The sequence below is a fragment of the Bos indicus genome, chromosome X (assembly GCF_029378745.1).
Source record: "Bos indicus isolate NIAB-ARS_2022 breed Sahiwal x Tharparkar chromosome X, NIAB-ARS_B.indTharparkar_mat_pri_1.0, whole genome shotgun sequence".
Lineage (NCBI taxonomy): Eukaryota > Metazoa > Chordata > Mammalia > Artiodactyla > Bovidae > Bos > Bos indicus.
Genome location: NC_091789.1, coordinates 134,393,509 through 134,406,800, shown reverse-complemented (window position 1 = coordinate 134,406,800; position 13,292 = coordinate 134,393,509). Strand labels below are relative to the sequence as shown.

The 13,292-nt window shown below is 43.0% G+C and overlaps 1 protein-coding gene and 1 pseudogene across 10 annotated transcripts in view; one reads left to right on the top strand and one right to left on the bottom strand.

Moving 5' to 3' along the window:
• Positions 1 to 13,292, bottom strand: part of ADGRG2 (adhesion G protein-coupled receptor G2) — a 127,638-nt gene that overhangs the window by 47,517 nt on the left and 66,829 nt on the right. The gene's annotated exons all lie outside the window — the stretch shown is intronic.
• Positions 10,049 to 11,095, top strand: LOC109555518 (etoposide-induced protein 2.4 homolog pseudogene; annotated as a pseudogene).

Genomic DNA, 13,292 nt, shown 5'->3' with positions numbered 1-13,292 from the left:
AAGGAAATGGCAACCCACTCCAGTGTTCTTGCCTGGAGAATCCCAGGGACAGGGGAGCCTGGTGTGCTGCCATCTATGGGGTCGCACAGAGTCGGACACGACTGAAGCGACTTAGCAGCAGCAGCAGCATGTACCCACAGGGAAAGGGGCTGATTTGCATTTTACCTCTTTCTTAGATGCTAGAGGAAATGGACAACTCAGGGGTAACAGGAGAGCCAGAGTAGAGAAGGGAACTTTACTGGGCCATCTCTGGGTAGACAAGTTTGGTAGGCATGGACTCACAATCAAGAAAAACCTAATCAAAACATATGATTAGGTTTTTCTTGATTGTGAGTCCATGCCTACCAAACTTGTCTACCCAGAGATAGATCAAAGGCTAGACCAGCCCAGCCTCCAGGGCTCCCAGCAGAGACCTACATTGATGAATGGAGGGAATCCAGTAAATAAAAGCTAGAGATTTTTAAATTGTTATTGTCCACTTTTTTCCTTTGGCTTTTTTTTTCCCCTTCTAATGGCCCAATTATCAATGACTAACATTTTATTCACTTTTTCTGTCTCTCATTATAATGCTCCACATCACTCCTCCTGGTTCAACATAGAGATGTCCCCATAGGCCTTCCACTTTCCTGAGTATCAGCCTCTGTTTCTCTTGGGCTCTCTCCCAACTCACTTCCCATTTGTTACTAGCAAAGAGGTGGTCGGCATTTCCAGTGAGTCATATATTTGAGTTCCATGCCACTCTTAGGAGACAAAACATTTCCATTGTTAAAAAGATTCACAAGCAAGGAAAGGAAAAACACTTAAATTTTTCAGACTTTCCTTTGGAAACTTACAAAAAGCAAATTTCAAAGCATTATTCATTTATTGAAGTGTTGATTTAAGTCCATAAATAAAATTATTGTGATCTGTCTATAAAATCTACTCAATATGACTCCCTAGTGATTTTTTAAAAACAAAGTCCATATATTCCAGTTATGATGAACAGGAGTTTGGCATGGCTAAGGTTTGAATGGAAGTCAAATGGAGGAACTGGCAACTCAAGACACTGCCCCCGTCCTCTCCTCCGTGGAGTTTCTTTCCCTACGTCACCTCCTTGGCACATTCTTTCAAAGTTATTGCCACCATTTCCTCAAATCCAATCCCACATGGCCAAGTGTAGTCTGAGCACTGCCATGTGAACACCTTACTCTCATTGCCCCTCTAACCCATCTAAGAATTAGTCCCTCATCACCCCACAGCATTTTCATACCTTATCATTCTTGAATTTGATAGACTGCTGGAAATTAACAGGGAATGGACAATTTTGACTCCACATTGGATCTGTTTGACTGTAACCTTTGCTTTTCATTGCTTTTGTTAATATAATCATACATAATGGCCTGCCTCAGGGAACCCTCCTCTTCTTCCTCACTGTTAAAGTTCCTTTGTTCAGCTATCAGGGAGACAATCTGACCCTGCCCACCTGGGAATGGCTTCAGAAAAGAAATTAATATATACCCTATTTTTCAAGATAAATGGCCTTTTTCCTTCACCTCCCCCAACTCTGTTCTATAAAAGAACCTGGCATCCAGACCCCATAAAATGGTTATTTTGAGACATTAGTCTGCCATCTTCTCAGTATGCTGTCTTGCCAAATAGTTGTTATTCCTCGCTTCAACACCTGTCTGTAGACTTAGTGGCCTGTTGTGCAGCTAGCAGAGTGAGCTTGACTTGGTAATACCAGCTGAACAATTTAAGCTGGAAACTTTAGTACGTTAGTTTCCTGCTGCTGCTGTAACAAATTACCATGAATTTAGTGGTTTAAGACAATGCAAATTCATTATGTTAGAGTTCTGCAGGTCAGAAGTTCACCTGGTCTGGTCAGTCTTGCCAGACTAAAATCAGGGTGTCAACAGCCTGCATTCCTTTCTAGAGACTGAGGGAAAATATGTGTTCTCCTTATTTGGATAAATAGCAGTGTCTTGCAGTTGGAGCACCCAGGTCCTCATTTTCTTGCTGGCTCTAAGAAACTTCAATTCTAAAAACCACCCACATTTCTTGGCTCATGCTCCACTCCTGAATCTTCAAAGCTAGCTACAGTGGATGGGGTGGGGAAGTCCTTCTCATGTAGCATCCCTCTGAATCACTCTTCTGCCTCTCTCTTCCACTTTTAAGAATGCAAGTGACTAGATTGGGCCCACCCAGGCTATCCAGGATCATCTCTCCATCCGATAGTCCTGATCTTTAGTCTTTAGTCATGTCTGAAAAATCCCTTAAAGGCTGCATATTTAAGGTTACAGGTATTAGGAGGGGACATCTTTGGGGAGTCATTATTTTTCCTTTTGACTCAAAAATTCAATTTTTTAAACTTACAGAGAATGAGTTGCAAGGAACCACACTTTGTGAAGAAAAAGTCCCACAGGGCTAAAGTGAAGGGCCCAGAACCCTAGAGTTAGTTTCAGCAACATAGCTGAGTTTACAAACCAAAGTCTCACTCCTGACTCCTCCCATTCTCCACCTCCCACCCCAAGATCCAGTCATCCATCCCGTGTATTCTTCTCACCATAGCAGCGAGCTTTTGCAAGGATTAAAGAGAAATGATGTGTATGATGGTAGTGACAGTGAACACTGACTGATGCTTCCTGTGTGCCAGGCTTGACACATGAAGGGCTTCATACATATTTTATTATTTAATCAGCCAACAACTGTATGAAATACGTGGATTCCTTAGAATCAGTCCTTTTTAGTGTTTGAGAAACTAAGGCTGGGCAAGGTTCTGTGAATTGTTCCAGGGCTCCCTCAGAATTCTCTGTAGAGATGGGGGTTGAACCCCAGCAGTCTGATTTCAGAGGCTACCCTCTATTCTGCTTCCCATGATAAACTCTGCAGACCGTAAGTTTAGTATATAAATGTGGAGTATTATTACTAATATTCCCTAATTTCTCTCTCATCTCTTTCTTCCCATGCACACTGCCCACTTCTAAACCCAGATCTTGATCGCCTCAGACTTAAGTGAAATATTAGGAGTGGAATCTTCTCAACTGGAAAGGATCCTAACGTTCTTCACATTTGACTTCTCCCACAGTTCAGTGAGCCAGCCACCGAATGCATACCACTGGCCACAATTCCAATTGAGCTCCGTTGTTTTATCTTGCTCACATGATGGGACTCACAATGAAGTTTTTGAAAGTTTGACTTTCCAACATTTAAAAATCAGATTTCAAATAAAATTCCAAAATTTTACCCTTCTAAAATTGGAAGTTTCAGATGACCTCTGTCAGCTCTCTAGCCCTTGAAACCATGCTCTGGCAGGAAGCCGATGGATACGGCTCTCTCCTCTTTCTATCTTAAAAGTGTATTCACTGACTCCACCATTTACTTAGCACTTGGGTGTATACCACTGGGCACTGTTATTAATATTTAACTTTTTCCCTGTATGTCTTGTTTTCCCAACTAAATGCTACTGCTTGATGCTTTATTATCTTCAGTAATCCAGTGCAGGGCTTTGTATGTGATAGATGTTCAAAATATGTTTGGATTGCCTGACATCATTAAGGAGTCTCTATCAAAAATATCAATAACCTCAGATATGCAGATGACACCACCCTTATGGCAGAAAGTGAAGAGGAACTAAAAAGCCTCTTGATGAAAGTCAAAGTGGAGAGTGAAAAAGTTGGCTTAAAGCTCAACATTCAGAAAACGAAGATCATGGCATCTGATCATGGCATCCCACCACTTCATGGGAAATAGATGGGCAAACAGTGGAAACAGTGTCAGACTTTATTTTGGGGGTGCTCCAAAATCACTGCAGATGGTGACTGCAGCCATGAAATTAAAAGACGCTTACTCCTTGGAAGGAAAGTTAGGACCAACCTAGATAGCATATTCAAAAGCAAAGACATTACTTTGCCAACAAAGGTTCGTCTAGTCAGGGCTATGGTTTTTCCTGTGGTCATGTATGGATGTGAGAGTTGGACTGTGAAGAAGGCTGAGCGCCAAAGAATTGATGATTTTGAACAGTGGTGTTGGAGAAGACTCTTGAGAGTCCCTTGGACTGCAAGGAGATCCAACCAGTCCATTCTGAAGGAGATCAGCCCTGGGATTTCTTTGGAAGGAATGATGCTAAAGCTGAAACTCCAGTACTTTGGCCACCTCATGCGAAGAGCTGACTCATTGGAAAAGACTCTGATGCTGGGAGGGATTGGGGGCAGGAGGAGAAGGGGACGCCAGAGGATGAGATGGCTGGATGGCATCACTGACTCGATGGACATGAGTCTGAGTGAACTCCGGGAGTCGGTGATGGACAGGGAGGCCTGGCGTGCTGCGATTCATGGGGTCACAAAGAGTCAGACACGACTGAGCGACTGATCTGATCTGATCAGAAAAACATGACTGGTAGTTCAAGAGCAGGAATTTAATGCAAATACTTCAAGGGGTCAAGTCCCTGTGATACAAAGCACATCAGGGGAAAGATGGGCAGATCTGAGTGAGAGCAGTGAGGCCGAGTCCATGAAGGAATGACTTAATACTTCTTAGATGGTTATTGCTCAAAATTGCCCTCTGGAGTAGTAACCACAACTGTCACTCCATCTTGCCTAACATATCTTCCAAAGGAACACAAAAATGGCTATTCAAACAAACAAGCATCTCCTGCAGCAACATCTCAATACTATACCTTTACTGACCTTTCCTCTGTTCCTAATGCTCTCTTCCTGCTCCCTCACTCCTGATTCCTGGGATCAACTCAAAAACAACCTGCACCCAAGTCATACGAGGTCATGTGTGAGGTTTCTGAGGTTTTTCCTTTTTCTTCTGCTATTTGGTATGTGGGAAATATATGACTTCAAATGGGAGACAGTCAGTTGTCTTTAAACCCGAAACTGTTGTAGTAACTCTTTACTCCCAGCACATACCCCCACCCCAAGTTGGATGGGAAAAATAAAGGCTTAATCTTTTAGGAATGGGTCGAAAAAGTATGACTAGACCCATTAGCATAAATATTTTAGACCCAACTAAAATTTGTAATCCAGTGACAGTCCTTCTCTGGATTGAATTACCGTTTCAATGAAAGATGATTCAAAACAAGGTACCACGCCTTAGGCACTCTTATATGGGAACCCCAAACAAAACAATATTTTTTTATACTAGCTCTCAAGGACTCTTCCAAGAAGCATATTTTTCAGACTTTACTACATAACAGACAAAATGAATGAAAACATTTCTACAGTGACACAACCGAAATGTGTTTACTTAAGCTGTGACCATCTCACGTCACAGTGCTCAATAAATACTGACATAATATTTTTATTAAACAATTAGTAATGACATCACTAAAGAAAACTTCAGCTCCTAGCTGATGGAATTTCCCCAAGTGCAAACAACTGGCAATTGTAGGTGGGCCTTGGCCAAAATGGGAAGAGTGAAATGTGTTCTTGATCCCCCAGCCTCTGGGTCTTGCTCCTCTCCCGGGTGAGGATAGGAAAACCACTCCAGAGCTGATCTGGCCTCTCTCAGGGGTTAACAGATCTAGCAGACAATCTAGAAGATGCATTTTGTGTGTATTTACATGCATTTTTTTCCGGGAAGAATAGAGTCCCAAAAGAAAGTCTATTTAAGTTGACAAGCATGTATACAGCATTACTATGACCTGGCACTTCAAAAATATTATCTCATAGTTCTCATGACAATATTACATGGAAAGTAATCCCCATTTTACAGATGGGGAAACTGAGGCACAGGAGGTCAAGTAACATGGAAAGGGATAGAGCTAGGGTCTGAGCCTAGCCTTTCCAGCCCTACTACATTGGGCTGCTTCTCACCTTGGGCTGTGATCTAAAACAACAATGGGCCACTGACCTGCTGGCCATCCACCCTGCTCCACCAGGAAGATGTGCACTTTAGGAAGGAGGAGAGCCTTGAAGTAAACTATTTCTGACAGGTGAGGGATATGAGAGCATCATCCCCCACTTCCTAGTGTCTGTGCAGTTAGACATATAGACAGTAATCTAGGCTTCTGGTCAAGGCCAGTGCAGATAATGGAGTACTTGGGTTATGCTTTCCATTGTAAAATGCTAGCCACAACTTGGGTTCACTCTACTTCTAAAGGCTTGTAGCTTCTGGAGCTTTTTAGTCTGATATGTAAATGCTTAGTGCTTTAAGAGGCAGCGAGGGAGTGTGCCTCTATTGAATGCTGGTATTAAGTCCAGGCATCTTCATGGAATCTACTTCCATGTCCATGAAACATGGCCCTCCATCCAGACTTCAGCTCCCTGGCCCTCCCCTCAGTCACTTTGGCATCCCAGCTGTCTCTTCAACACACCAGGCATAGCCTCACCTCAGGGCCTTTGCACTTGCTGCTCCCTCTGCCTGAAATACTTTTCCCATAGAGAACCTCTTGGTTTGCCCTGGTGTCTCTTTCAAATGTTGCTCAAATATCATCTTCCCTGAGAGACTGACCCAGACTACTCTATTTCCAAAGGATGAATGAACATGCCTCCTTAAATAACTTTAAATGTGAATAAGAGACTAGGCTCTTAAGGGAGACGTTCAAATGCTGGCTCTGCTGTGAATAAATTTCTGGCATTTCATCTGTAAAATGGGGGCAACTATTCTAAATGAAATTATATTACATTTACAAAGTACTTTTATCACAGTTTCCACAGTAAGTTGTAATGTTAATTCAGGCTATATGACTTTGTGTCCTTGGATAAAGTTTACCTTTATATAATAAACTGCTTTTCTTAATGCAAACAATGTGATATAAATAATTTACAGAGGAGCATTTTTAAAAAATCCAGGTTCGATGCGTGATACTGGATGCTTGGGGCTGGTGCACTGGGACGACACAGAGGGATGGTGTGGGGAGGGAGGAGGGAGGAGGGTTCAGGATGGGGAACACATGTATGCCTGTGGCGGATTCATTTTGATATTTGGCAAAACTAATACAATTATGTAAAGTTTAAAAATAAAATAAAATTTAAAAAAAAAATCATGTAGTTTCTCTCCAAGACTTGTATGATGTCATTTCCATTCTAATTCTAAAACATTCCTATCTGTTCACTAATGCTTGAAGAGTCAGAGTATCTACTACAACACTGTGTTTGTCTAATGCAAGTTTCCTTAGCTTAGCAACATTGCCTAGAAAGACCATGGGTTCCATCATTTTGTATTACACATCAGGAAATCGAAGTTCACAGAAACCGTTTCAGAGGTGAAGGAGACTTGAGATGACCTAGTAGAATATTGTAAATCCAGAAAAGTGGCATAGGTAGTCACTTACACCATTATTTCTTTACTTCAAAAATCGTTTATTTACCCACCATAGGCTGCATGAGGAAAGAGTGTGTGATCTTTATTTGAAATTAGCTTTCTCCTGGTTTTCTACTGCTGATCACAAACACTGGATACAGTTATCTCTGTGGTCTTTGCTCGACACAAAAAAGGGAGGAAAATTTTACTTATATCATTTGAAAGACAGATCTTTTAGGACCCGGAGTTCACTGGAAGAAAAGTATTATAAGCCATAGGTCTGGAAAAGACTAGATACCAAATCAGTCCAAGCCCCTCAGTCTACAAGGGAGGGAAGAAGCTCAGGAACATGAAGGGATCTGCCCAAAGCTTGGTCATTAATTTCAATTTTTCAAGGCCTACTGTATACGAGACACTGGGGGTATAAAGCAGGGAATAAAATACAAGCAGGGAATAAAACAAAACCCCTGGCCGCAAACAGAGTTTACATTTTAGTGATATTATGCAACTCACTTGAAAGTTTTAAATTTCCACCTTGAAAAATATTCTATCACTGAAAGTTCTTTACTAATCCAAACTTTATGTCGTTTGCATTCCTAAAAGCAAAGAAAAGGCAAGGGTGTAGGTCATATAAGACACTTATGTTAAAAACAAGCACTACTGCCACAGACATCATTGCAAAGGCATCCTCAATTTACCTTGATGGTTTTTTACAGCACTGTGATCTTGTGAACACGAGGCTTCTTGCCAAGATCAATCTGTTTCTTCTTATTTCCTTGAAGTAAAGATGTACCCACATCATGGTACGTTTCAAACAGCATGTTCTCTTGGAACATCAACTTACTTCTTAATAGATTAAATCAGCAAAACTATTGCTTTTATTCCTCAGATGTCTTGGAGGTAAAAATCCATCACAAGATAAATGAATACAGCAAAGTTTCAGTAAAAATTGTGTAAAAGTAACTTTCAACTGCTTCAGGGACTAAATATTGAGGGAGTGGTTAAGGACCCAAGTTCTAGAATGCTGTTGTTGTTGTTCAGTCACTTAGTCGTCTCCAACTCTTTGCAACTCCATGGACTGTAGCACGCCAGGCTTCCCTGTCCTTCACTATCTCCCAGAGTTTGCTCAAACTCGTGTCCATTCAGTCAGTGATGCCATCCAACCATCTCATCCTCTGTCACCCCCTTGTCCTCTTGCCTTCAATCTTTCCCAGCATCAGGGTGTTTTCCAATCAGTCAGCTCTTGTTATCAGGTGGCCAAAGTACTGGAGCTTCAGCATCAGTCCTTCCAATGAATATTCAGGGTTGATTTCCTTTAGGATTGACTGGTTTGATCTCCTTGCAGTTCAAGGGACTCGCAAGAGTCTTTTCCAGCACCACAGCTTGAAAGAATCAATTCTTAAGTGCTCAACCTTTTTTATAGTACAGCTCTCAAGAATGCTACCACTTCTACTTTTCAGCTGTGTGAAGTGACTCCAATTGTCCAAGCCTCAGTTCCCTCATTTAGAAAATAAAGGATTAACACCTGATTGTAGCTCCTGTCAGGATTCACTAAGGTAACACATGAAGCTTTTTAAAAAATACTTGTTTGGCTGAGCCAGGTCTGAGTTGCTGCATGTGGGGTCTTCGATCTTTGTTGTGGCATGTGAACTCTTAGTTGCAGCATGTGGGGTCTAGTTCCTGAACTAGGGATCGAATGTGGGTTTCTGGCATTGAGATTGTGGAGTCTTAGCCACTGGACCACCAGGAAAAGTCCCAAAGTATTTAAAATGATGTGACAAATGTAAACCTCTATGAAGACCCACACGCTCTCCAGCCTTCTGTTCTTTCATCCTGCAGATACTGTTAGTTTAGGGACTCAACCTTTCAAAGTGAAGGAAAAGTCACTCAGTGTCTGACTCTTTGTGACCCCATGGACCATACAGTCCATGGAATTCTGCAGGCCAGGATACTGCAGTGGGTAGCCTTTTCCTTCTCCAGGGGATCTTCCCAACCCAGGGATAGAATGCAAGTCTCCCATATTGCAGGCAGATTCTTGACAGCTGAGCCACAAGGAAAGTCCAATACTGGAGTGGGTAGCCTGTCCCAGGAATCGAACCAGGATCTTCTAGCATTGCAGGCAGATTCTTTACCAACTGAGCTATCAGGGAAGACAACCTTTCAAAACCTCAGGTTATCTGCATTTTCACTTGAGATCCCTAGCCCCTTTCAGTGTTTTTCAGATGGCTATCACTGTTTCAGCATCAAATCCAAACTCAAAATATCCAGGCACAACATCATCAAATAGAACTTTCTGCAATGATGGAAATACTGTGTCTGCACTGTCCCATAAGGCAGCCACTAGCCCCAGGTGAACACTGAGTGCTTGACATGTAACTTGTGTGACTGAGGATCTGAATTTTTAATTTCACTTAATTTTAATTATTTTAATTTTAAATACCCACATGTGTCTAGTGGCTATCATATTAGAAGAGAGTGCATGTCTAGAGGAAGAGGAGAAACCTGGAGTGTCAAGAGTGGGGAACTTTTTCCTGGAAGTCCCCCAGCAGATTTTCCCAGGTGTCTCTTTGGGCTAAAGCCGGTCACATGCCTATTCCTAAATCAAATATTGGCAAGGAAAACCATTTCCACAGGTAGCTTAAAATAATCAGGATTCAGTGCGGGCGCAGCAGCCCTAGCCCTGGCAGCACCCAAGCTACAGCAGGCAGCAGGGCACGGAGGGGCTCAGAGGAGCTGAGCTGGCCCGTGGTGGGCGAGGGGCCCGGCTGGAGCTAGAGCCATGGCAGCGAATCTCTCGGGTCCTTCATGATGAAATATCTGGGGACACTTCTCCCTTCTTTCTGTAGTTGATAGTTTGGGCGGTAAAGAGACAGCTAACAGTGTCAAAACCTTCCTGCAGGACCTTGCCAGGAGAATCAAAGACTCCATCTGGGGAATTTGTACCATCTCAAAGCTAAATGCTTGAATTCAGCAAGAGAGACAGGAGCAGCGTCGAAGAAGGGCAAGCAGTGTCCTGGCTCAGAGAGCCCAGAGCATAGAAAGGAAGCAAGGCAGTGAACCACATATTGTTAGTAGAATTTTTCAGTGCTGCGCTTGGAATGGTGGAGTTTTCTGGTTCAGTCTCCTCTTATTTTTTCGAATTCCTGTCCTTCAGTCAGTAACGGCCCAGATTATTGGTGATCCATACTACATGGGGATGTCTGGTCATGGCTGGAGTTCTTCCTTACATCACTTTTCAGTGCTCTCTGGGTGCTGCCCTCTTTGTGCTCAACAAAGTCGTCAACATGATTTGGTTTCAGGATATAGCCAACCTGGCTGGCATTTGAGGTATCAGGGAGGAAGCCTCACCCATTCCCTAGTATCAGCAAAATAATTGCTGACATGCTCTTCAACCGCTTGCTTCAGGCTCTCTTCCTCCTCCAAGGGATGTTTGTGACTCTCTTTCCCATTCATCTTATTGGTCAGCTGGTTAATCTCTTGCATACTATACTGCTTCAAATATCGTTGGTTCAATAAAGGAATTGAAATGCACCAGTGGCTGCCAAACATGGAAAGGAATTGGCCTTACTACTTTGGATTTGGTTTGCCCCTGGCTTTCCTCACAGCAATACAGTCCTCCTTCATTGTCGGTGGCTGCCTCTTCTCTATCCTCTTTCCTTTATTCATTATCAGCACCAGTGAAGCAAAGACGCCTGGCAAAGCATACCTTTTCCAATTGTGCCTCTTCTCCTTGGTAGTTTTCTTAAGCAAAAGACTCTTCCACAAGACAGCCTACCTGCTGTCGGCCCTAAGTAGATCTACTTCTGCAGAAGAATTCCCATCACCACATCCATCTCCTGCCAAACTGAAGGCTGCTGTGGGCCACTGAGTTGGTCACCCACCATCCAGAGTAGGCGGGTAGGATCAAAAAGACGCTGTGGCAGCTCTTTTCCTGGCTCACCTCCATCCCCTCCCAGGGAAGGTGAGGCCTACCCTGCCAAGAGCCCTGCCCACACTCCATTCTCTCTGAGGAATCCAGATTTTTGTCTTTGGTGCATGCAAAAGGCAGAATCTTCCTGATACCAACCAGTATGGATTTTCAACACCGCTGAGTCTGAAAGGACCACAGGTTTTTCTGCAGTTCTTTTCTAGCATATGCCAGCCCCATTCCTGGATTGATTTGAATACTCTTTCTCCCTGTGCCATTTCCCCTCTCACTTCCCCATCTTGACTTCCACCACTCTTGGATGAATGGATTTTTGTAATTCGACCTGTTGTATTTGGTGGACCTGTTATTTTTGTTTTTCTGTGAAGCACATATGTTCGATGTGGGAGGGACAGGAGGCTCGGCTGCTCCTAGTCACTCACTTTATAGTCATCACTGTCTTGTTTCTTGTAACTCAGGTTAGATTTTGGTCTCTTGCTCCGCTGCAAAAACAAAAAACAAAACAGGAGCTGGAAGACACAGGACAGAAGAAAGACCTCACAGCCAGATCTCCGTTGTGTTTGAGGAATGATTTTCCTTCTCCACCTTTAAGGGGAAAAAGCCTTTTCACTGGTACATTTAAAGATCTGCCAAAGATAGGGAGGTACCAATTTCAGACAAGTGCCACTGCAACAAGGAATGCTCAAAGAACCTGAACTTTTAAACTCTGGAGGTCTGAACTTGACTGCTGGCCACTTCAGGGTCTGTCTGGTGTTTCAAAGGAGTATTGTGGGTAAGTCACTCAGTCATGTCCAACTCTTTGAGACCCCATGGGCTGTAGCCCACCAGGCTCGTCTGTCCATGGAATTCTCCAGGCAAGAGCACTGGACTGCGTTGCCATTCCCCTCTCCATGGGATCTTCCCAGCCCAGGAATCGAACCTGGGTCTCCAGCATTGCAGGCAGATATTTTACCATCTGAGCCACCAGGGAAGCCTGGAATATTGGAAGCCAAAGAATATTGGGTGTTGAAAATAGGAACTGAAGGAGTAAACTTATTAAACCCTTTAAACCTGAAAAAAAAAAGAAGTCAGGATTTACTCATGAGAAGGGTGGAAAGAGGAGAGCATCCTACAAAGCCAAGCTTAGCCAGCAAGTAAAAAAACAAAGCATGGTTGTAACATTAACGATCAGGAGTAAGTTCCACACAGCTTCTGTACTGTCTAGATCAGGAGTAAACTACAGTCCATGGGCCAAATCTCGCCCACCAACTGTATTTGCAACTCAAGTTTTACTGTCTCAAAACCACGCCTACTCATTTACATTAGTGGTTGGGACATAGACTTGGATTACTGTGATATTGAATGGTTTGCCTTGCAAACGAACAGAGATCATTCTGTCCTTTTTTACATTGCACCCATGGACTACAATCCGGACTCTCTTCTTGACTATGAAGGCTACTCCATTTCTTCTAAGGGACTTTTGCCCACAGTAGTAGATATAATGTTCATCTGAATTAAATTCGCCCATTTCAGTCCATTTTAGTTCACTTATTCCTAAAATGTCGATGTTCACTCTTGCCATCTCCTATTTCACCACCCGACTTACCTTGCTTCATGGGCCTAACATTCCAGGTTCCTATGCAATACTGTTCTTTACATCATGAGACTTTACTTCCATCACCAGTCATATCCACAAGTAGGCATTGTTTTCACTTTGGCTCAGCCTCTTCATTCTTTCCGGAGCTACTTCTCCTCCACTCTTCTCCAGTAGCATATTGGGCACCTACTGACCTGGGGGTTCATCCTTCAGTGTCATATCTTTTGGCCTTTTCACACTGTTCATGGGGTTCTCAACACAAGAATACTGAAGTGATTTGCCATTCCCTTCTCCAGTGGACCACATTTTGTGAGAACTCTCCACCATAACCGATCCATCCTGGGTGGTCCTACATGGCATAGCACATGGTCTCATTGAACTGTAGAAAATTCTTCAAGAGATGGGAATACCAGACCTTACCTGCCCACTGAGAAATCTGTATGCAGGTCAAGAAGCAACAGTTAGAACCGGACATGGAACAACGGACTGGTTCCAAATTGAGAAAGGAGTATATATCAAGGCTGTATATTGTCACCTTGCTTATTTATATGCAGAGTACATCAT